The sequence below is a fragment of the Chlamydotis macqueenii genome, chromosome 4 (assembly GCF_036417535.1).
Source record: "Chlamydotis macqueenii isolate bChlMac1 chromosome 4, bChlMac1.mat, whole genome shotgun sequence".
NCBI classification, from domain to species: Eukaryota; Metazoa; Chordata; class Aves; order Otidiformes; family Otididae; genus Chlamydotis; species Chlamydotis macqueenii.
In genome coordinates this window covers 60,108,739-60,132,965 of record NC_141559.1, presented here as the reverse complement: position 1 = coordinate 60,132,965, position 24,227 = coordinate 60,108,739, and the positions used below count along the sequence as shown (strand labels likewise).

The 24,227-nt window shown below is 41.3% G+C and overlaps 1 long non-coding RNA gene across 1 annotated transcript; it reads right to left on the bottom strand.

Moving 5' to 3' along the window:
• Positions 1-5,801: 5,801 nt before the first annotated feature.
• Positions 5,802-19,141, bottom strand: LOC147601005 (uncharacterized). The gene is made up of 4 exons (XR_015258545.1): positions 19,130-19,141; positions 18,784-19,034; positions 17,309-17,448; positions 5,802-6,281 (listed from the first exon to the last, which is right to left on the bottom strand). It is a non-coding gene; the product is annotated as an uncharacterized LOC147601005 (long non-coding RNA).
• Positions 19,142-24,227: the final 5,086 nt, after the last annotated feature.

The window sequence follows — 24,227 nt, the reverse complement described above, 5'->3', positions numbered from 1 at the left end:
GGAAACAGAAAATTATGTCCCATGCATTTACCTTCAAAAAAACAACAAAAAAAAAAAACAGAGTCAGCAAACCAATCTTACTTTTAATGTTTCAGGAGAGTCCAAGAGCAGAAGGCAGTCCCCAAACAGCCCTGTGAACATTAAGGTGCCTTTCTTCTCCTCATTGCTAAGTGCAGGTGCAACCTAGCCTGCCCACCTTGTCAGGGCCACACAGGGAACACCTGCTGCATGGGCTAACCCTGTTTTTCTTTATATGCAATGAGTCCACATCAGCTTCATCTGTTTTTTGTAGATTAGAAAGAGCTGGAATGTCAGTAACTTAGCTAATTCTAATGAAACCCTGCCAGATTTCCATAGGTATTTCACTTGGAGAAAGCTAATGGCATTGCTTTTTTTTTTTTAAAAAAAAATGCTTGTATTGAGTAATGGTTTTTTATGAAGTAACAGCTTGGGGTTTTTTATAGCTGTTCTTAAATGATCTGTTGAAACTGTAGTTCTGTGCAATCTGGAACACATTTTCTTTAATCAAATAGTATCTCACATTCTTTTTGCAGAAAAAAAAAATGTCCTAATTATCTCTTCTGGACTGAATAAAAACAGGACAGTTAGCCTGTAACATTTCCATGTGCCAGGAACAGCTGAATGGTCTGCTTTTACTGATTTAAACCTTTCGCAGATCCTGAAAAGTCAAAGATTGGCTGAAAGTTTATGAATCTTGAGATACCAGAAAAAAAAATTGACTGAATAAGTCCTCACTACCAAAACATGATGTGCTAGCACCAGAGCGAGTTAATCCCAACTGAGACTAATCTTCTAAAACAGATTACCTGAGCCAGATTTAACTCTAGTTCGACCTGTACTTCATAGTTTCAGCTGAATTATGACTTTGTAGTCTCTCTCTTTACCCAAGCAAGGCACTTAAAGGGTCACTATTCATTTTGTGTCCCTCAAAAAAAAAAAAAAAGATGAGACAGCAGAAGACTAACAGGCTTATGTCTAAAAAAGGGCATAATACTGTTCTGTATATTTTTTTAGTGTTCCTTGATTTACAAACACACGATGCTTATGCAACCCTGGCTTGATTCCTCTTACCCAAAGGAGAACGGAACCAGCTTGTTCAGTGAACTCAGCCCAAGCAGTGTCTCCTCCTGTTTTTGCACCAGCCATGGGTTGCCACAGGGACCAGTGTGGCTGCTGCTATGGATGGGAAGCCTTCACCTCTTGCCATTACTCACAAGTACTGCCCCATCCACAGCCCAGCACCGCAAATCTGCTCTTGGTGTCAGGCAACAGCCGTTCCCCCAGCAGTGAGAACAAAACATAGCCCATGAGGGATCCGGAAACTCAGATCTGTCCCATGCAGCTGACAAAATGGGACCACCCTACAGATAGGAAATGAACGCATTCCTTGTCCAAGTGCTGGATCTCTTGTCGTTAGATAACATAAGTTTGGGATTGCTGGGAAATGTTGCTGCCTTGCTTTCTTGCGAGAAGCCTTGTTACCATATGTGCATCGAAGTTATCTCGTTGCCAGCAGCTGAAGAAGTGTGGGTGCCAGTGTGTGAATACCAAATAATAAAGGAATCCCCAGGAGATGTCTGATTCAATTTCCTCTGTAGTACAAGACAAACATGAAAATTCATTGTCTTGATTAGCTTTAGTGCAGGGAAACATCTTTCATGGCTGATTGTAAATCTTCTGAATGATCTCATTTAGCTTTTAACCTTCCTCTCTTTTTCATCCCTGCACAGATTATTCCAGCCCAGACATTCATTTATTTAAATAGTCTCAGACATGCATATGTTGTCTCCAGTCAGAATGAGAAGCCTCTGAAGTGCACAAACAAGACTAAGAACACTATAAACATCCTTCAGAGTTTCTTAGTACAAACATATACTGCAGATCTTATTCCTAGAAATAAGAAAACTCGGAGGAGCATCCCCATCACAGATAAAACACATCTACTTCCCTTAAAATTGATAGTGTTAAAACTGGGGAAAGAGGGAATGGTTTAAAAACTGGAGACTGCTCCCTGTGTTTTAAATCACCTTTCTAAGAACCTCCACAATGACATGAAAGCTAGTAATGCGCTAAAGCACAGTGCCAGAGTAGGTCACAGAACGAGGGGATGAGTGTTGTGATCTAATGAGACACTGTCAGCATGCTCACACAGCACTCACTGCATCTGGTTTATCTGTGCCAACTCCTCTGCCCTTACGTTGTTTCATCTGTGATGTTTCTGTTACAGTTACCGAAGGAATTCTTTAAATGTCAAGAACTGTTATGACCAAGAAAGAAATCACTCTAAGATGTTTTCCCAGAATTTTATTAATGTAAATGATAATGGAAATTACTGATCTTCTTTCAAATGGCATATGGGAGCTTAAATCACAAACAGAGCATCATATCTCAATCTGGTTTCTATCAGTATTCTTCCTCATCGGTCAGAAAATCTAAAATCAAAGCTTTTATATGCTTCACTAGGCAAAATATAAGGAATCAAAATCTCACAAGATGCAGTCCTATGCAGTCCTACCTCAGATACTCTTTCACCTTAATCATGCGTTAGAAGCTTCAGTTAGCTATAAATTTTACAGAATCTTCATGAAATAACTAAACAACATATTCTTAAAAGTGCAAAATGTCAAAAAAAAAAAAAGGGACATGCTTTTTCCCACCATCTCTTCCCAATGTAAATAGGAGGTAACAAAGATCTGCAGGAATATTACGTTTCTGTGTTTTTCACTCACACAGATGTTCACAACATCTTAGAAGAATTAATCTACAAAATTAATCACAGAATAATAGAATAGTTTGGGTTGGAAGGGACCTTCAAAGGTCATCTAGTCCAATCCCCCTGCAAGGAGCAGGGACATCTCCAACCAGATCAGGTTGCTCAGAGCCCCATCCAACCTGGCCTTGAATGTTTCCAGGGATGGGGCATCCACCACCTCTCCGGGCAACCTGTGCTAGTGTTCCACCACCCTCATTGTTAAAATGTTTTCCTTATATCCAATCTGAATCTACCTTTCTGTATTATAAAACCATTACTCCTTATCCTATCACAACAGACTCTGCTAAAAAGTTTCTCCCCATCTTTCCTGTAGGCCCCCTTTAGGTACTGGAAGACTGCTAGAAGATCTCCCTGGAGCCTTCTCTCTTGGGGCTAAACAGCCTCAACTCTCTTGGCCTGTCCTCACAGGAGAGGTGTTTCAACCCTCTTATCATTTTTGTGGCCCTCCTCTGGACCTGCTCCATGCCCTTCTGATGTTGGGGACTCCAGAACTGGACACAGGACTCCAGGTGGGGTGTCATGAGAGCAGAGTAGAGGGGCAGAATCACCTCCCTCGACCTGCTGGCCACACTTCTCTTGATGCAGTCCAGGATGCGGTTGGCCTTCTGGGCCGCAAGGGCACATTGCCTGCTCATGTTAAGCTTTTCATCCACCAGCACTCCCAAGTCCTTCTCCTCAGGGCTGCTCTCAATCCATTCTCTGCCCAGCCTGTATTTGTGCCTGGGATTGCCCCAACCCATGTGCAGGACCTTGCCCTTGGCCTGGTTGAACTTCATGAGGTTTGCACAGGCCCACCTCTCCAGCCTGTCAAGGTCCCTCTGGATGGCATCCCTTCCCTCGAGCATGTCAACGGCACCACACAGCTTGGTGTTGTCAGAAAACTTGCTGAGGGTGCACTCTATCCCACTGTCCATGTTGCCGACAAAGATGTTAAACAGGGCCGCTCCCAATACCAGCCTCTGCCTTCAAATAGAATTTAAAGACACAAAGATTCAGGACACCCTATGTCTTCAAATTCAGATCTAATCTACACTAGCTACCTACGTTTTGTCCACAGTCAGCCTGAAGAGATGGGCATGTTTAACCAGCTATTCAATTCACATAACCTAAAGCCTCTCAGGATGCAATGTGGAGCATGTGGAGATATTTTCTCTCCTCATGAATGATCACAGCCCAAATCATTGGTTTAAGTTAACTGTCTGACTCTTAGAAAACTAATCTACAAAAATCCTACCTAAATTCTTTATGTTAGATTTTCCATACTACCTACCCAGAGAGAAATAATAATTAACAAACAATCATGTTCACCAATACATTGTCAGTGTGTCATCAAAGAAAGGCATATTTGGACAGTTTTCATAGCTGTCTCACATGCAGATGCCATCCTGGCACATCCATTACAGCTGCACAGAGAGGTCATCATACCTCCTCCAGAGGATGTGTTTTCTGATAACTTAACTGCTTTAAAAATAATGAATATGTAGCAACACAAGGGCACATAAATCAGTTTGTTAATGTTTTTTATGTATTTCTATGCATTTCTTATGAATGTATAGAGTACCTGTCATTGTCCAGAACTTCTAGAGAGAAGCAGGTGAATATTTCTCGCCAAAACCAAGCGAGAGTAGAACAAACCTTCCAGTACCTCATCAGGGACCGGGAATGGCAGCAAAGGTGAAGCAGTGCTCAGTCTTCTTCAAAACTAACTTAATTTTCTCTTATTCCAGTTATTTTATTATAAATTCAATAATACAGAATACCAACAGTGTTGAGGCAGCCTGAGGATACATCTCTAGACATCCACCAACCATTGTGCCTGTCGATGCCAGAACACATCTGGTCAACCCGCCTCAGAGGACAAGTCTGGAGGGAATTGAGCGAAGGCTGCCACCTCTTGGTGAATTAAATAGCACAAATTGGCTTATCTGCTGGAAAAGGACACACCATATGTATTAAGTTCACATTCATTCATGTGAAAGTATGCAGTCAGTACAGGTCCTTTATGTCATACCAGTGTATGTTTTTTAATGTATGTCAGTGTCATAAAAATAAACCCTAAAATTATATAGGCTTCCACAAATGCCAGGATCACAGCATTTCCAAAATAAATGAGCTTCATGAGTTTCCATTCAGAAATACACCTGGACTGTCAGACAGTAACACCAGTTGAGGTGATGTCTTGTATTCTAAACAGATGATACACAGTGAAAACATTAAAACACCCTCCATAAATTTTGTACACGTAGTATGTCAAATAGATCAGATAAAGGGAATATTTCAGACTTAACCAATCTCTAATGCAAAGTCATTGGTAAATTCCCCTTCATTTTGCTCTACTACTAACCTTTAATAGTTGACAAGTTAAAATTACTTTTATATAGTATGCTTAGCATTTACTGATATGTGTTAAGATTTTTTTTTCCCCCAACTGAAATGTAAGACTGCTTTGTAAAAAGTTGCTCATTTCTATTTTGTTCTGGTTCAACACTACAATTTGAGGGCTCCAGCTTTTTCTCTTCCTTGGCAATAGTTCTGGAGCTTTCATTAAAGTTTTTTTCATATTGACAAAATCCTCAAAGCAGCAACAGCAGCACCGCAAGAGTTGCTGCTGTTGCTGTTTCTATCAAAGATCTTTATATTGAATTAAGTCTAATGATGACTCCACAAGGTCTCAATAAATATCAGCATGCATTTGAAATAACATTTGTCTTGCATTTTACATACATTACCTTGATCCAGTTTGTCCTCATACCTTACATAGGGCAGCAACCTGACAGTGATATAATCCATGTATTTTTTCTTTAGGTAAAATCCTATGAGATAAATACAAAGTCAGTGCTTTCAAATGCCATTTAACTTTTCATCTGCTTGATGAAGAACCGACACATTTATTCCTCTGACCACTACTAATAACCAAATTAAAATGAAACTTTTATTTCATTGTGAAGCAAGTGCACAATGCATTTATTAGTATGTAAATGCAAATACCACAACTGTGCTACTTTTAGTGACATTCCATATTTTATCTTAATAAGTCTGAGACATAAGTACCTTCTCCTGACTGGACAAAACCCATCCCAAGAACCATCAACGAGGCCAGTTAGCCCATCTGCGCTTCATCCCCTGGTTTGGGGATACTAGGGCAGGGGGAGGAACAAGGGTTGGTCCACTTCTTGGAGGAGAAAGAGATTAGGTACTTTAAGACTTTGAACCAATATGCACTGAAATTAATGAGAGCCTCTCAAAAGAAGGTCAGCTGAGTCCCACAGGTTTTCTTCAGAAGAGCCACAGCTAAGCAGACACTCGGATCCTGGTTTGCCGTCAATTCCATTTCAAGTAATCCTTTAGGCTTGGTTCCTGCAGAGGTCAGCGCAGCTGGAGATTTGGGTCAAGACAGAAATGGTGGGCGGATAAATGCTGAGGGAAGTGCTTGTACTACATGGCACTGTATTCATTGTTCTGCTGGGATCAGCACTGCTGAAAGTTCCTGAAAGAAAATTTTAAAAATTACCCATTAGATCTGTTAAAGCCAGCTGTAGTAATGAAAAACTTACACCAGGCGTCTGTGGTGTTGACACATTTTTTATAGGCCTACAGAATGTGTTAAAGAAAGCTTTATCAAAATAATTGAGTTGAAAAGGCACACTTTGACATTGCTGATTGGCTCCAAGTTCGTAGCTCGCTTTGTCACATTAAGCAGTATATCCCACTTCTCTTCAGTTTAGAATAAGTGACACCAGATATTTATGGAATAAAGAAAAATATTTTAGTATCAAAGAAGTATTTAAGCCTTTAATGGGATAGATTACCAGCTCTGTCTCAGAAGAGGTGTACAGATAGATATAAATACTGTTGCTAAACTGACATTGAAGAATTACTGCCACTGTAGGCATGTCCCACAGAATAGGGAACGAATTAATCTGCTCGTAGTGCAAATAATTTTGCTTTTTACTACAGGCTTCATTTAAGCACTGGAGCTAGTTTTTCACAGAAGGTCTGCACAGCACGATTTAGCTTAACAATATCTAACTTGCCATTGATTTTTTTTCTCTCTTCTGACTTCTAAACAAAATCCTCACTCAAAATCACGTTTAGAGTACAGATTCACAAAAGAAACTTGAGTGTCAACATGAAGAGTTGGATTTTATAACAGCAAAGACATTCCTAGGGGAACGATACATTCTTGTATCCTCTTCATTTCTGCTTTCTGGACTTTTGAGTATGAATTACTTCTACAGACTGAGTATCTCCCTAGCAGGCATTTTCATATTATCTACAGACGACTTGGTCTGGCCTACTACATGCAGAGCTTACTCCAGTGTAAGTTCAAGAACACACTTTCATTAGTCCAGGCTTTATAGGCTGTTCCCTATAACTGGCCTCTGAGCATTTCTATATGGTGACTCTGTACCCATATGCACCTACCAGAGCACACAGCATTACCACATACTGGACTTGGAGTAATCCAAGCACACAATAAAAAATATGACCCATAGTATAAAAACTAAGTTGAGATCAAGCCAGATGATTGCTTTTCACCTGGCAGTTGGCCTCCATCATATTTGTGACTTGCTCTCCGGGTACTAAATAAACCTTTTCCATCATGTTCTATAACCTTTTAACAGGACTGACATACTTCTCATAAAAAGCTTGAATACTTTTTTTTTTGTCCTAAGCAGGCAGGCAACAAGTAGTCTGTAAGTATCTTTTCTAAACAGATTGATATATTAAGGGTAATTTTAAAGACTGGCAACCAAAGCCTGTATGTAGCTTTACTCCAATCACCTTCTTCAAAAAACTTGCTCTGATGTACAGACCTGTTCCATCTGGAACCAGCTGATTTGAGTTTGGGAGGAACAGATTGCTTCTGAGGGGTCAGCAGGTTCCCGGGGGGAAATTAGGGTGTTTGGGGATTTGGCAGGAGGAACTACGTTTATCTTCGGAGCAAAATGAGTTTTCAGTGTAGAGATATAAGAAGTAAATGTATCACTCATATCTGAACAGCTGATTAAAATCTTATCCTTATAGCAATGTAGTAAAGTAGCTATGCTATTATGTCAGGCTATGCTCCCACAGCAGAGTCACATCTACAGACAGGAATTCTGAAACATCGTTATCTCTATTTCAAAATAATCTAGCGCAGAATCAGAGCAGGAGCTATGGATGTTGTCACCAACAATTTGTGGTGTCTAGGTGGGTGAGGCAAAGATAATCCATATGGCAGTGATAACACAATATGGAACTTCAGCTTAATTCCTTAGAAAATCTACAGCTATCTACTATAAAAGTATTTTTTTTTAATCTGATTGTAGGTGCCTCAAGGAAACATGTTTGAGTTATTGCCTACATCATTTATAATTAATTCAATAGAGAATCATCTTTGTTCATAAGCTATACTCTGAATACTTGAACATTCTGAATATTTTTTGTTGGGCATTTCAAGGTTACTTTTCTCATAAAATTTGCATCTAATTCTGACTAGACAAAGGCATCTAAATCAGTCCAGAGTCATAGTACAGTGGCTTTCTACAGATATGTAAAGTACATAACCTGAATAGTGCGTCCTCAAGTATGGAGATAATTTCATTACATACTACCACTTCTCTGGCCGTTTTAGCCACTGCTCAGTAATTTTTAATATCAGCTTCTCTTCTGCTTTGACCAGCTATGAGCAGCCTGGACTAACAATAGCAGAGAGGATATTAATTTAGCACTGAAGATGCATGCTGTAGTTTGACCCAAATAGATCCTATTGTTGTAGAATTGCTTGGTGAAACCTCAAGGCTCCTATTACTCAGGAATTAAACTCACTGGAAATGTTCTGATGAATGCTTGTCAGAAAATGTCAATGTGTGGAACACAAACTGTTTTATTAAAAATATCTCGGGTTTGACAAGCTTTTTCCCAAATGCTGACTGAGTGCTCTAGGACAGGGAACCTAGTGAAATCAAGAGCCCTCCGTGGTCCAGGTGTGCCTGTTCCCAGGACCTTCCTAAAGTCAGGAGCCCAGCTCTTTCGAGATCTACGCTTTCAGGGTGAATCTTTTCATGAACAACCCAAACTCTAGCTCTGCAGCAGAGCTGGGAATCTAAAATCCCTTCCTCTAGCCAAAACCACAAACCCTGGCATTTTAGATGGCAGCTCAGTGAATTCAGCGTTCTTTTTATCGGCCAACACAAACTAGACAAGGGTTTCATGTTCACAGAATGGCTCCAAGGTATAGCAAGCATATTTAATTTTGAAAATAAATAGATGTTTTTTAAAAAAAAAATTACTTGGAAAATTTCAAAACCAAAATGGTTCTGGTCTATTTCTTAACTGAAAAAAAAATCCCATTATCATATGCTTACAGAAGGTAAGGACCCAGCCCTCACCAGTGACTTTGCTTATTAACAACTAATCCACATCTGCATACCTGTGTCTGAGCACCTGATCTTCAGAAAAGCCTATAGTTATGCCTGCTTTTCTGAATCTAGAGAGGAAAGCTTGAAAGATAGGTGTTTCCACTGAACAAAGAAAAAGATTGTCCTTTTCTCCTGGGAAATGTTGAGGATATTCTTGCTAGCAGATAGAATAAAAGTGCCTTTACACTTTACAGCATGGATGTGGAACAGAAACATTGATGCTTCCCTTATGATTTCGTTGACTTTTCTGTCAGTAAGTGAACTCTTCAGATGGAGATACTCTTCAGTGAATAAAAGCTGGTTAAAGTCCTTTGCAAGCCAACTGAAAAATGAAAGTAGAAGGCACCTGCAGCACCTTTCCTACCTCAGAAAAGCACAGGAGAACAGAATAAGTTAAGGATCTCAATGCACTGAAAATATTCCTTTACTCAGTTTCATGTGAGGAAGTCAAATTGAAATTACTATGATGATCCAGCCAAGCACTGACCTGTTTAAAATGTGGGTTTAAAACATCAGTCTTGGATTTTAAATGTGGTAGTACCTGCCTCTAACATAGATTTTCTCATCAGCTTAAGCAAGCTCGTTGGTACATCAATTTCTCATGTGTTGAAATGAGAGCAGACTTCCAGAAGTCACGGGAGCTCAGGAAAATATCCATTGAGAAGCGCAGGGTGCCCAGGGCACATAATAAATCAGCTTCTGAGTACTTTGCAAATATGGTGGGGTTTTAATGAAAACTGTCCTCGCAAAGTGCAATATCTCAGCAGTCTTACTGCCAGTTCTTGTTGTTTTCATCATTTCCATGTTTAGAAATAATTTATCAAAATCAAAGATACTAAATTAGTGGAAAGAAAAATCAGGATTAGAGGAGAAACATGACAGATGTAGCAATCAAAACAGGTCACACGTAAAACGCCGATTTTTTTTCCCCAGTCTCACTCAGAAACTTACAATGTGTTATCTGATGAATAAAAATGAAGCCTCTATTGTGTAATTCAGCTCTATTAGGAGTAGCATTAGAACTGCTGTCAACAGCTTAAATATACAAACTGTCCACATAAAAATTGTTGCTCAAAATAAATGATTATATTCCACTTCGTTTAAAAGATCACAGTAAACACAGGAGTTTTGCTTCAGAAAACCCAATGCAACAGAAGTTTCCAGCTCACCCTCCATCAGGACTAGACATGCCCCCCTTTTCAACATCTGGATGGTCTCAGATTAAGCCCTCAGGCTCCAGTCTCTCCATCCTCTAAGCTGATTTTTTGGCAGGAGTCCTGCTCCTGCCTCACATCCTCCTGTAGTGCCTCTCTGACACCCTTCACTCAGGCACCACTCTGGTACCTGACTGAAGTCACCTTCTGCAGCAAGGTTGTTAAACAAGGGATATCATCTCAGCGTTACCAGATGGGAAGTAACGGTGCGACCAGGACTCGGCCTCTCTGCAGTTTTCTACACCAGCTGACACTGTGGGAAGGTAGCTGGTAGCTGCTATATCCTGCGTCTCTGTAGGCAAAATGCCTCCAGGCAATACTATTGTAGATGTTTCACATTTAAATAAGCAACAGAATATATCATGGACTTACTTTCATACATCAGAGTTGTCTGTAATTTAGCTGAATGCTTCTGAGTCTGTATCACTGAGCTCTTCCTATTCCTGTGCGTTCAACCATCTTTCTCCTGCCACAGCCACAGCCTCTTTCCTCCTCCATAACCTCCTCTTGCTTGGCTTTGCTTGTCACTTTACTTCTCCTTTTTCTCTTTTGGCATCTTTCCTTCTCATTGCCATCCAAGGAATCACTAGTATTTTCTGCTCTCAAATAAAGTCTCTCAACTCCAGTTTCTCTCTAGGACTTTGTTCCTAGCATTCCTACCATTTGGACTGCATGCGATTCCTCTAGGAAACAAATCAAAAATACATTTGTGATCCCTCTTCACTTAAAAACTCCTTGAAAAAGGCATTAACCTCTACCATCCTCCTTTATGTTGTTTGAGTATCTTTCTGGAACACTTCAGGCAGACACATAATTTTGGTTGTGGAGAACCACTTAATGTTACATAAAGTCCGTTTGATGAAAACATAGTGAGTGTGTGTAAACAGCTGAATGCCTGTGTAGAAATAAGTTGTGCAACAAGAATATCCTCTTCACTAGGATATGAAGTACAAGCTTATGTTTGGCAGATCTCCTTGTACTTTAATAGATTTTGAAAAAAAAAACAATAAACTTTTAGGAGTTACTGTATGAAAAAGTGTTTAAAATTAATTCCAGTTCTTATTCTCCACACAGCACATGCATCAGGATCCTAATTAAATCGTTCAAGAGTGAGAATCTCTACATGAAAAGGTGCTACCACTGCAACTTGGAAGTGATAGACACAATGAAAACTGTTAGAGGAAAAAGGTTTTTTTTAGGGAGGTCCCCTGAATTACAGTAAAGTGTATGTGTACAACAAACAACTTCTGAAATCTTTGCAGTGTTTAACAGAGCCTCCCCATGACCAAGCTGTTCTGCAATCACCTACCTGGCTAGCACAGCTGCAGTGAGTCTACCTGATTTAGACAGATCCCACACATTCCTTCAAAAGCAGTAAGCCAAAGAAGACGCGAGCAATACCATCCTCCTCTTAGAAAAATTATACACTAGTGGGAAAATCAGTTTATGCAAGCAGCATCCCAGAACTAGCACCAAGACCTTATCAAGATGGCAGGATGGTAGCAGACACAAATTCTTCAAGAAATCCTGCCACAGTCAAGGATCTCAAATTTACTTTGCTGAATGATTCTCTTTATACATATTACGACGGCTGTCGTAGTTCAGCCCCGATCGGACCAGACTACGCAGTCTCTCTCTCAACTCCCCCCCACCTTCTGAGAGAACAGGGAGAGAAAATATAAGGAAAAACGGCTCGAGGTTTGAGATAAGGACAGGGAGAAATCCTTAAAGTTACCGTCACGGGCAAAATAGACTCAACTTGGGGAAAACTATTCATTTATTACTACAAACAGCAGGAGAATGAGACCGAAAACAAGATAACCTCCCCCCACCCCTCCCTCTTCCCAAGCTTAACATTATCTCTACTACCTTCCCCTCCTGAGCGGCACAGGGGGGAAGAGGGAATGGGGGTTGCGGTCAGTTCATCATACGTTGTTTCACGCTGCTTCTTCATGGTCGGGGGAAGAACTCCTCACATTCCTCCCCTGCTCCAGCGTGGGGTCCCTCCCACGGGCCACAGTCCTTTGTGGAACTGCTCCGGCGTGGGTGATCTCTTCCACGGAGTTCAGTCTCTCCAGAACAGCTGTCCCAGCGGGCCCTCCACGGGCCACAGCTGCCTTCAGGCATCCACCTCCCCCGGTACGGGGTCCTTCACGGGCTCCAAGTGGATCTCTGCTCCTCCGTGGGCCTCCATGGGCTGCAGGGGGACAACCTGCTCCACCATGGTCGTCACCACAGGCTGCAGGGGAATCTTGGCCAGGAGCCGCATTACTCCTCCCCCTCCTTCTGAACTGACCTTGGCATCTGCAGCCGTTCCTCACAACAGGCTGGTAGATGTCTCTCAGGATCTTTTTTTGCATCTCATTCACTTCTCATCTCCTCTCCACTTCTTGCAGCCAGGCCGGACCGAGTCGGGCCCAATTGGCTGCCTGGTGAGAGGCCAGAGGGTGAGGCCTGCAAGGCCCATGAGGCCTGCGCCTCCCCCTCTGCGCCTCTGCCCCTGCTCAGCTTCTTCACATCTTCTCTTCTCTCTCTTTTTTTTCTGTTTTCCCCTTCTTAAATACGTTATCGCAGAGGCGTTATCACGAGACATTCTGCTACCAATCGGCTCGGCCTTGGCCAGCAGTGGGTCCGCCCTAGGCCTGGCCAAGTCCCCTGAACAAAGGGGAGCGACTTCTAGCAGTTTCCTACAGAAGCTGCCACCTTAGGCCCCCCCCTACTAAACAAAACCATGACAACGGCTTTTTCCCAGAATGCCACAGCTGACAGAAAACTCAGCTGTCACATCACAGGGAGAGGCATCAACATACCTCTCTTTCACTGCGCAGGGTACGGCTACTACTGTAACACCTCACAGGTCTGAACAGCTTTGTCCAAGATGCGATGCTTGTCAAGGGCTGAATGTAACTGCGACTGCACTCTCTTGTTTTACATCACCAGTTAAATGAATGCATTTAACAATTGCCTTGTTGTTACTGTTTGTGCAAAAAGCACTAATTAGGCTCTAGAAAACTTTCTCTATACAAGACAGGACAGCCTGTGATATTGCACTTGCCAAATTATTCCGCAAAATTAAAGGAAACTACATTATGCAAAGTGTCAGATGAGACAGTAGTCCACAGTTTGTTCAAAAAATGCTGGAAAGAATCCTCTTATTCTCCTGATAAGAATCAGAAATAATATTCTACACTTATCTCCATGACACAGAGCTCCAGAATGGACAGTTCAGCAAACAAACTAAAGCTTGCTCTTTGAAAAGTGTTTGTTTATTCTGGATACTTCTGGTTTTTAATCCCCTGGTTTGGGGAGACTGAAGCTAGTTTTCTCCTCAACATTTGCCACTGATTTGGTCAGCCCTAAAAATTACGGACTTTCATTGCAAGTGTACAGGGTCTGCCATGACCACCAGATGTTCTCTGTAAAGGCAGCTGCCCAGCACAACATAATTCGTGCTGCTATGGAGTATTTAGGGTTTGGGTTTTTTTTTCTGGAATGCTGCCCAGTTAGTTCTGACAAGCCGGTTATGTTGCAAGCTTGTTAATGTGTTGTAACGCAATTAAAAATGAGGTGGGTTTGCATCAGTTTCTACCAATTTAGAAACACGGAGCCCTGTTGTTTCTTTGTCCCCAAGAAAGTGCATCATGAAGTCTACAGATTGGACTACAAAAATGTTAAATTTTCCCTTTTATTCAGGCAAATAGCTGGGCAACGAAGGTTTTCTTATCCAGAAGAACTAATGGCTGCCTCTGTCACCTTTTTGCTTCAATTATTTAGACTTCTCCCACACTTAGGCTGGCTTCCTGCTGGCCACTGCGGACTGTGTCTATTAATCATTAACTGTCATTGTGCTTTGGAAGAAAGAAAGTGAAAAGATTGCTCAAGAACAAAAAGAGACCTTTCTTTTTTTTTTTTTCCTGATGAATAAATGACAGCTATGTGCTGTCTGGATTTACAGTGTCTTCAAATATGTTTTCCCTTTCTTCCAAGGAATAACTAACATTCTAGACAAGCCGAGGGAATAGGCTGTTCCCAGTAAGTCCATATTCCAGGGCTCCCTTTTTCCTGTCTTATCAAGGTTTTGTAGCCTCTGTTAAAGCTTAGGAGTCCTTCTCTGCCATCACCTCCGCATGAATACCAGGAGAACAGTATTATGTTATCCACGTAGTACCACAGACTTAGCCTATTAAATCAATGGCAAGCCATCTTTCCAGTGGTAAATCTGACCTGCTTCACTATTTCCCAGGAACCTTCCCAGCCGAACATACTCCTAGGCCTCCTCTGTTGTCCTTGTCCAGACAAAACCTCTTGTAGACCACAGCCAGGATCCTCTTCTGCAAGTCCTCCCAGGTGGCCTTCTCACTGAGGAGTCCACAAGGAAGTTCCAGGTCCAGAGCCTCTTTCCCTGAAAGGTTGGTCTTCCCACAACTTGTTTTCCCAGCAGGTCTCCCTCTCCCTCAGTTGTGTGCTCCTCCTCTGGAAACCGCAGGCACAGCTGAATGTTTGGCTATACTAAGACAGTGCTCTCAATCTTGGTTCTTAGAGACTGAAAAGCCACTATAAGCAGAAAATCACATCAAACTGTTTCTATTCACTGCACACTGTTCCGCACCTAGAATAAACTATTGCCACATGCCTGACCCAGTCACTCCAATAAATAATTCATGATATGTCTCAATCCGATGCTTTCCTGCAGGGTCCAAGAAAAGAGGATTTCAGAGAAAAGAACACGTCCTGTGAAGAAATAGTGACTTGAGTGAACATAATTAAAATCCTCAAGTTACAGTACATCCTGCCAGAGACAGAAGCCGGCCCCAGCTGATGGAAGTGAGGCAGATGAGAGGGCTCAAAAGAACAGAATCTACCTGGCCAAAACACTTTGAAGCCAATGAAAAGTCAGTTTGGACCTAAGGAACCTGCTCTACCTTGCTTCATTAGGAACTAAATACACAGACTGTGCTCTATATTTATATGTTTTCTCTGCATTCTATTCTATTACGGACACCATGTTACAGAGGGTAAGAACTGAAAGTTTTGTGAAAAATTTTCCAGGGAAAAACACTTGCCATTTATAAGGCTAAACATTTACTTTATTCAATACAATATAGTCATATATTTATAGTATTATATTATTATCACATAGTACTATAATAATATGTATGTTATTACATGTTATTACATATTATTAAATATTTATACTATATCTTATAAGAAGTGACCTGATAAATGTCAGGCTTTAAATGGCTTTAGATGTATTAGCAACAACTGGAACGCTAATCATTTTGGATCCGCCCTGTGTGTGCATACAGGGCTGTGTATGTGCTGGTGTATCACGTAGCCCTCCTCACCCACTACATTTATCACAGCTCTAAGCAGACAATGCACATGGCTGGGCTGATTCAAACCAGCTTTACTTAAGTTTCATTACAAGTTATTTTATTTTTTAAGAACAGTGGAACAGGGGAAACTAAAATTAAAGAAGCCAAAGATGCTGGCTATAAAGGAGACAATATATTTGCCACATTTTCCATCAAAAACTGATTATCTAGCAGTAGAGAGAAAGTGGAGCAGCAAATTAAACTGTTTCCTGGCATCCTTATTTCTGCTCTTTCAACTGCATAACAATTCAAATGATGTAGTTTAAATAATCAGTCATAACGCACAGGAATGCTATTTGTTTTCTGACTACTGAAAAAATACAAATCCTGAGATCTGTCTTTCTACAGATGAGGGATATTTTCTATTCCTTGTTTTCTGGAAATCATCAACAGAAGAAGACACTAGTTTGTGCTACCTTTAGCTATGTCTAAACTGACAAGTCGTGTGGACCACTCTGTAGAGTAAAACTGTTGATTCAGAAGTTTTGACACCAACAGCACACATATTTTAGGTTTTGATATTTTATTTCAGATTATCTCCAGTCTGGCCCCACAGTCTTGTCTTTCAGCTTAGTATCACCTGAAAAGAATCCGATTCATGCACTCCAAGACTACTGTGTGATGCCCCCCAAAAGCCACTAAGTGGGGACAACTGGGAGAGACATCTCAAATGGGCACTTCAACCCAAACTGAATATGGATGCAATCCCTGTAACTTAGTGGTGCCTGCCCTTCCACTGCTGTCACTTCTGAGTTTCAGAAGCAATCTGAAACACAGAAGAAAAGGCAATTCTGTTCTTCAGCATCCTCTACTTTGTTAACTATAACATGGATGCTTATTTGCAAGGGAAAGCAGGGCAGCTGGGACAAAAAAATATTAATCTAAGTATCCACTAAGACATTGATTAAATTATAGCATAGGTATGATAGCAAATTATTTCACACCTATGAAAACTAGTTAATTAAACCTAATCCTGTTTACCTGGAATACACATAAAATTAAAGTTTCGCAACTAAGAGAAATAATATCACCATTGACCGTCTTAATGCCTCCTGAAAACACAGCAAGACTCTGAAATGTAATAGCTGTATGGTGCCACCTACTTCTATATTGTTGCAAAACGTCACAAAAGCCCCTAAGAGTACGAAAGTAAACAGCTTTATGCATTTCACTGGGATATTTAATTAAGTTTGTAAGTAATCAGCTTGTGACATTAAAGTTTGTGAGACTTCGGCATTGTCAGACATTTTCAGTGCCTTTTTCTCCAAACAGTCACAGTATCATCGCACTCTGAAGGCACAGCCAGTTATCTGCTCAACAGATTATCTGGCAGCAAGCTTTTATCTCCTGAACAGCTCAGCTGCCCATCTCCTCTGGAGAGCTGCAAGCAACCTCTGTGACACCCTTAATACGAAGAGTGAAACTTTTAATTCATTCCTAAATACAGGCCACCCCTATGCCAAGAAGCCTCTGCGCTGTTGGCTTCCCGAAATACCGCCAAACTGTGACCACATTATTTGCCAAGCAGCTCTGCAGAGGTGGACAGACCCAGCGATGGCACTGGCCTCAGCACCTGGTTTGAGCTCGTGATGTTTCATACATGAAGTTGGTATCTTCAAAGAAAAATGTTCAATCTGAAAAGCTAGATTTCAGTGTTATACCTGAAAACAAAAACAGAAAAATGAACACTTAATACAAACACACTGTCCCACGAAGAAGTGTCGTGAAAGATTCAGTACTCGCATAAAAAACGCCACTCCTCAAGGGAACCATGAAGTGGAAATCACTGAGGAGGTGCCATGGTAACTTGTAACACCTATCTGCTCACACTGATTTGATACCATGGGATGAATTTAGCACGGGATGTGGATGGAAATGCTATTTTCCAGGAGAAATGCTAAATGACGTCTTATGCACTTGCACTACGAAAGTACCAAAAGCAATCCTCTCAAGAGTAGTAGATTTAAGTCCACCGTCCTGGACAAACTCTGACTTGGTAAATTAACTTATTTCAGTTTTTTAAATTAAATTCTTCCTTTTTACGGATCACAACCACTGAAAGTAGTAAGGACATCCACTAGTACCCAGAGGGTCTCATGCTTATGTTCTGCCCACGGTCTCTAATGCTTCCAGCATCCCTGTGAGGTGAGGAAATACTCCAGCTTGTATCTTAGCTCCCTCACAGCTTATAAATGAGGAAATTATGTACATAAACCCACTGCTAATGCTATTCAGTCCTCAGCCCCAGCTTTGACTCCCTGGCTCCTGAACATCCATGGGAAGAACTATTTTCTGAGGAAAGAGGCTCTCAGAAGCCGTAAGGCTGAGTGGCCCAAATTAGTAACTATGGAGCTAAGGATTAAGCAGCAGGCAAAGAAGGATTGTGATCACCTGGACTCACATCCTTAAATTTCTCAGTAGATCTATTTCTAATTGACTTGCTTGGTCATTGTACAGGAAACTTTGACAGGCCTGGGAGTTAAACCCAAATCTCCTGACACTCTGACTAGGCCTTATTCGGTAGACAATTCTCTCTGTGAGTTGAAGAGAATACATAACATGTATTTATGTTACGTTAAACGGAAAAAGAGTAAGAACTGAACTTGAGTCACTTCAATTGAGACTCGGAAATTTGTGGTTCGGTTCCCCCAACATGCCTGAACTGTCACTTAGCATCTCCAGGCTTCACTTCTGTCAACAGAAGAGGGGCATCAAAAAGCCAAAAAAGCAAGTTCACGCGCTCCTAGTGGGAGAACAGCTTTATTTCTGAACAAGAGGGAATTTATTATTTTTACCTTTTTTGTGGGTAGTTGGACACCTTAAAGCAAAGCTTTTACTTAGAGATCTTTTTATAAAAAGATTTAAAGGCGTCCAATTGGTTTCAGTTGGCATCCAGACAAACAAGGGAAAATTGCAGGACAACTAAAAAAGGGGCAACTGCACCCAGCAGGGAGCTCAGTCAATAGGAGATACTAAATCACACATTCAGCACTTACCTGCTCGCAGAATACTTGGCAAAGGGATACTCAGAGGCTGGTGCCTGCAGAAAGCCGCCGGGAAGCGTCGGGGCACTTGTCTCTCTGTCTGGTGCCTGCTGCTGCTCCTGTCTAGCCCAAACACGCTGATTTTCCTCAGGAGAAATACAGAGGAGGGGCTGGTACATGATGTCAACCTGCCAGCGACCTTCAATATGACCATATAGCTGGAGCTACGAAACTTTTTTGGATCTGCTGGTTTTCCACATCACCTATACCGATGAAAGGGCAGACTCTGATGCCATTCTTTACAATAAGCAATGCATAACTCATAAAAGAGATTTGCTGAATTATTTAAATGGCTTACCAAATATGATTAACTGCCAAGAATACTTCTAAACTACCCTTGTTTCTGTACAAAAAAAAAAAAAATCATTTTACGGAAGCAATGACCCAAATGACAGATTTTATTTGAGGATAAAGATTATTTCAAATTAAAATTCACCCTTGGATGATGATAGTTGTCTTCATGATTCTTCAGCGAATGTTTTTAAATTCAGGCTGCCTAAGGGCCTTCATAACACTTCAGAGCACAGCGCTGTACAACTGTGGCACAGCAATGGTTGCAAAACATGTCTACAATGGCATTTGGCAATAAGGTACTCCATGCTCCATCAACTTACAGAAATCAGTATTAGTAACAGTAGGCTAGAGACAGAAATCCACTGCCATCATTTCTGTGGCAGAACAACCAGATTCCTGCAGAGAAACTCCCTTTTGCTCTCAGTGCTTGTCTCCAAGATTAAGTATTTTCTTCTGGACTTGGAGCAGGTGGAGAGCTTCTTTTTCCCCTAGCACAGCTGCAGCATCACTTCAAAAGCCAGATGAAAAATGATGGCATATACTAAATAAGACTAAAAAAAAAGTGACACCTGCTTTTTCAGAACCCCTGCAGGTAAAGCAAAGCTTAGCAAGTTTGGGTTTTTTAATTTCTTAGCACTAAGAAGACAAATTAATGTTGCTATTATAATCCCATTCCTCTGGGTGTTCATACATCTAAAATAAACTTGCCATGTCAATAAATCCCATAAAATCACATTAACTATGGAGTGTAAATGGCTTCATTTTCTATTAGCACAAACACATCAGAGAGTAACGATTTTGTTTTCCATAGAATGTGCACAAATAAACATACAGATACACATGTATAATCACATTGTATAATCACATGTACAATACACATTGTTAAGCTTTACTCATCAGCACCCTTGCAGCATGAATATTTTGACTTGTCTATTTAAAATTCGCTTGCCACATGTGCAGCAGGTGTCGTTCACTTAGAAGAAGAAAACCCTTTTTCCTGCACAGCAGATGGCCCTCTCTTAACTCCGCTGCAGACATATACATGCTCACAGGCTCAGCCTCCCCTAATTGCTGTTTCGAGTACGATTCCAAGATTACTTGCCATAACAATCTATGCAAAAGCAGCGGCACAGAAACTTGGACAGACTTGCAGAGAAACATCTCAGCCTTCTGTCCCTCCTCCCCCTTTACTTTCTGGTTTGTATTTGGATTGCATTTCCTCAGAGGGAGTGCGATGTGTATCTTCGCTGCCGTAAGCAACTTCTAGGTCCATCTCAAATGTTCTCACTACATGGAACTTCAACATCCTTGTCACCACTACCAATATATATTTTTAAAGACTAAAGCACCTTTATCCAGTCCTAGGAGAAGCATCTGTCAGGGAGCAGCACGGGCAAGGACCATCCCATGGCACCTGGGGATGCGAGGGAGCAGAGCAGGTGGAGGGGAAGGGGAGAAGTCAGATGGGGAACTGGGGAGAAGGGGAGCTCAAAACAACTACGCAAAGTCACGATCCCTCGAAAGTACGAGGACAGAAGATCTAAGTGTAAGTGGCTGGCCAAAGAGATGAGGACAAGGTGTAAAAAAAGTGAGAGACAGTGAGACCGCACAAAAAGAGTGTAATGGGAGACTAGGACCAGTAGCTAAAAAAGGGGAAAAAATAGGTGGTGTGCAGTGGAAAGGAGAGAGACACATTGGACAAGAATCTGGCAAGAGGATAAAAGGACTGGATAAGACAAGTCGAACGGGATAAAGAAGTGGAGAGTGAAGTAGGATAAAGTCCCTAAGAAAAGAGACTAAGCCTGTGGGAAGACTGTGACAGTGAGCTGAGGAGGGAAATTGCAGCTTCCCAAGTAAGCTAAAAACACACGGGAGCACATTTTGCCTTTTCTTGTAACTATGGATAACCTTTAAGGATTATGCAGGACTGTAAAACAAAGCAGATTGCTGATTTATTTTTAGCTGAGGCTAGGAGGTGCAGGAATGAGGCAAGGAATTACAGGAAAAGAAAAGATAATTTCATGGCTAAGAAAGTGAATGCAGCTCCAGAGGGAGAAGGAATTACAGTCTACCTTGGCTTCCACCACAGATTCCCTAGGATGCTAATTAAGTCATTTAAGTTTTTCAGGGGTGGTCACTAATTGTAGGTTCTTCATTTTCTGGGCATCTGAAGTCTGAAGGTTAAAACACAAAAACGCTGAACACTCTCAGCTACAACTGAAGCTGATAAAAATTGCATCTTGTACTTAGTACCTAATACCAGTTACTTTGAAAAAAACCATAGTCCTTGGTATGGCAGAGAGGGCATCCAAAATTAACAGATACTTTAGGTGTTAACTTTCCTGTGCTTCAATGGAACAAATATGCCTCAAGAATGAAACTTTCCCCAGCTTGGGTGTTATTCAGATTTTGGAAGTGCTTATATACTTACTAGCTTGCGAAATTGTATGGAAGAGCTCAGGAGAAAAAAACTGCTGCTGTCTTCCAGCAGAGTCTGAACGGCGAGCTGCAAGTATGCCACCAAACGCACACTGGCCAAGAACTGAATACTGTTCATTAAGTGAACACGTGTCTTTTCTGCACTGAGTTATGTCAAGAGATGGTAAAATAGCATACTGGGTCAGTTAATTAAAGATTGCTGTAATGTATATGTGCCAACAGGGTAAAACTCAAAGCTATATGGGCAAATTTGAATTTCTAACTTGGAAATCTTACTGTTGCATACTCCCTGTGTGAATTCAGCAATCCATATGTCCTTGTGTGTCTTCTAAGTGTATGAGTACATCTCTGTATACACCTATCCTTGGGGAGCGTACATCTGTCTATGTGTGCAAGAGAACACTAATTCTGTACGAAGAGAGAGGTTTCTTTTAAGCTTCCAGTAGAAACGAAGGCAAAAATAATTTCCAGACCCTCATCATGTTATTTTAGCTGCGAAGAACCTTTCAATCAAGTGTGACATGAGATAAAAATAATGATGTGGTGTAGCCACTTACAACATTTTAAGAGAAAAAGCTATGTTTGCCTTGCTAGGTTTCAATAAAAACAGAAAATGTCTATAGAAACTCAAAAAGAAGAAAAAAAAAAAAAGAAAAAAAAATCCATGCAGACCTCTTCCATTTCGAGATCATTGTCATTCCAGGGGTTAAGGCAGATTCCTGGTGTGCACTGTTTTTAGAATAAAGTTGAATTCCTTGTGCCAACGCCAGCTGGCAAATAAGACTGGCACTCGGAGGTGAGAACAAAGCACCGCTGTGCTTACAAAGGCACAAAACTAACCATCTTGGAGGTATTATCTTCTCTTTTTTCCTTGAAATATAAATTAATCCATATAATGCACAGGTGCATAATTACATTGCTTGGCAGCTCCTGAAAACCAGGATTGTTCTTATGCCTCTTTATTCAGAAATCTGATTCCAAGTTGGAGTCCCCTCCTCAGCTCTTGTGAAAGTGATGTGGTTTGAAGGCTTAACACATATTCCATTACTGTGTATTCAAAAGCAAAATAGCAAAGCAGAAAAAGAGAACTTTTTGTATTATTAAATTGTGCAGAGAACATGGAGAAGTTACCAGAATTTTATTACAGGCTCACTCACAAGAAAAATGTATTTCTGAACTAAAAAACACAGAAACTCAAACTTGTTCCTCTTTTATAAGCCCAAAGTTTAGCATCCTCTTTTGGATGTCATAATGTAGATGTTTCAGAGAAAGTGTAAGAACATTCCAGCAGGCCAACGTGGGATAATCTGCCTCCCATAAACCTCCTCTTGATGTGACGCAGTGACTGACTAAAGTTGCAAAGTCCAATGAAATGTAATATGCTTTCAAATTCTTATTACTTATGATGAGACTGGATTGTCTTTTTTTTTTGTAATCCATACACATTTCCTACTTTGCCATTAAGGACCTTGACGTGTGGTGAAAGCTGACCTACCAACATTTTTGGTACGTGCCTTTGGATGACACGATAAGCCTAACTGTGAACCTAACACGAATCAGCACAGCGTCATCTCTCACACCTTATGGTCAGCTCACAAAACTGCTGCTCCAAGTAGCTCCTCTGAAGAACAGTAGAGCAAAATATCACTCTGGACAGGCTCTCTGCTACAGCTTGTAACCACGTTGTCAGTGAGACTGAAGGCTACCATAGAGTCTATCTATCAGCAAAGCCTGATGCAGCAACCTATTCACAGCATGGAAGAGATTCATCCCAAAAGCCTAGAGGTGTCAGAGCACAAGCAGGGCTTGCGGGGGGAGAAACAAGTATTTTTAGCACTCAAAAGTGGATGGAAAATGGAAGTCTACACCAAGAAGAGTTAACCGAGCCCTGAAATACCTGTAAAAGGTCCTTAATAGGAACCCAGTACCCATGTAAGATTTGCTGAGACACCTCTTATTTCTTTCAACTGGTTTATTTACATAAACTCAGGAAGTCCAGGCAGCCTGTCATTCCTAATTTGCAAGGATAATAATAACAGAGGGTTGGTTTTTTTTTTTTAGTGAAGCATGAATTCTGTGAGCTATTTAGTCTCAGCACATCTGCCCCTGCTCTCCTGCCAATCCAACCACCCCGGCAAAAGTAACACAGCACTGCCAAGAAAAAGGAGCAGAGAAGGAGCCCAGAAAGTTTCTCCCCTCAGTTTCAGCTGCAGCAAGCTGAAGCAGAGACACGAGCAAATAGACAGGATGTTCAAACAACAGGACCATGGTCACAGTTTCTGTGGTAAGGAGCTTGCTCGGTCTCAGCACCTCAGTAGCTTGGGGAGAATGACGCCCGGGGGACGCACCAAGTCCTCATTAAACAGGCAGAAACAGGCACAGACTCACAGGGTCTCTTTCTTGCTTAAAATGTGATTTTATTGCCTCCTTTCGTCTGTCGCTCTAGGCAACTGCCTGCTTCGCCTGCTCCTAAAACTGGGCCAGCTTGCTAGGGAGCCACAAAAAAACCCATTCAGCTTTAAGTCCATGTTCAATCAGAAGATGGAGCTCCACACAGGAGTCTTTTAGCTTCTATGTGAAGGGGAGATGTTGGTCAATTTGCTGACCCTTAAACTTTGATTTTTGACCCGATCTTTAATTTTTGCCTTCCCAACTCCTGCAAA